We start from the raw sequence: 1,630 nt of genomic DNA, 5'->3' as shown, positions 1-1,630 counted from the left end.
GGCACTTCAAGGTTTATATAGCTAAATATATTTCTCATGTCTGTTTGACAAGTAGAAAGTATCGCTGAGTTTTTCTTCATTTTAGGAAGTGGTTCACATAGACCAAGAAGGCAAGCGCATTTTGTTTGTTTTCTTTATTTTACGAAAGCACAACGTTTCACTGTCATTTTGAAGGTACACAAATAAAAATAGACCATTTTTGGAATGATTTCTTGCTCTTATCTGACGGATATCACATTTTTCCACTGATATAAGGAATCCAAAGTGTTCACGCTGGCGCCTCCCACACGCACACAACATATCAGTTCTAGTATTGCAACTTGACTTCGCAGCCTCATCATCAGTAAACTAATTGAGACAACTAAACATACAAAAGGTATTTGGTGACTTAATTTAACTTACTGACCTAATAAACTCTTTTGGAGTCAAGCAAAACATCACCGGGCCCACTCATCGTTTTAATCATACGCTAGATTTAATTATCAAAAATGAAAATTAGGCTGTGTTTTACTCACCCCAGAGGCATCCTAGGTGTATATGACTTTCTTCTTTCAGACAAATCCAGTCGGAGTTATATTAAAAATTGTCCTTGCTATTCCAAGCTCTATCACTGCAGTCAGCGGGTGTTGCAGTGCTTCAGTCCAAAAGAAGTTAAATAAAAAGCATCCATCCATAAAAAAAAGTGTCTCACATGGCTCCGGGGGGTGAACAAAGGCCTCCTGTAGCGAATCGATGTGTTTTTGTAAGAAAAATATCCATATTCAAAACGTAATAATCACTTTAATCTAGCTTACGCCAACAGTTGTACGCGGAAGCAGCTCCAGGCGGATGATGTATGAGGTCAGCGCTGCGCATAAATAATTATTTATAATAATAAATACTTGTTAAAAAAAAGCACTTATTCGCACATACACAGGACAAAGTTTGAGGACGCACACTTAAAGGTGGGGTAAGTGATTTCTGGTACCAAAACAAACATGCCCCTACCCCAAAAGGCTCTCGTCCCTATTTTGATAGCTCCGCCCCACACATACATACGCAACCCAGGCAACGATTAGTACAAATTTCAAATGATTTTCAACGGTCGCTTTGTCATAAAATGTCCAGTGTACTAGACAGACTTTAGCTGTTGCGGCGCAGACACGGTGTTACACACCAATCGAGAAGAAACAAAGCAACCTCGGCATCCGATCGCAGGCCTTCCCGCTCCTCGAGTTCTCTCCAGCGCTGGAAAGATGATCCGATATTTACACGGGTCCTACTTCTTGCCTTATCGTTCCGCAGACGTTTTCCTGTTTTGTTTTTTATCCGCCATCTCTATCTTTCTGTCAGCTCGGCTCAGCTAGTGTCCGTCCTGTGCACTGAGCACTATCTCCTCCACATCATGAGTAGACACGCCTCTTACTGCTGATTGGCTACAAGTTTGTTTTGGTACTCGGCCCGAGTAGAGAGAGATTTGTGCTGGCGCCCTCTCGTATTACAATAATGCACTCTCAACATTTGACATTAAAATAACGCCAGAAACTGCCTCAAATGAACTATAAATGCGAGAATAAAGTCGTAAAAGCTGCAATCCATTGCTTATTGGTGAAAATGAAAGGAGACTATCTCTTGTTTTTCCATGGGTGCT

Source organism: Sinocyclocheilus rhinocerous, unplaced genomic scaffold (assembly GCF_001515625.1).
Source record: "Sinocyclocheilus rhinocerous isolate Xijiao unplaced genomic scaffold, SAMN03320098_v1.1 scaffold2163, whole genome shotgun sequence".
Taxonomy (NCBI): domain Eukaryota; kingdom Metazoa; phylum Chordata; class Actinopteri; order Cypriniformes; family Cyprinidae; genus Sinocyclocheilus; species Sinocyclocheilus rhinocerous.
The sequence above is the reverse complement of the archived record's forward strand: the minus strand, read 5'-3'. Positions refer to the sequence as shown.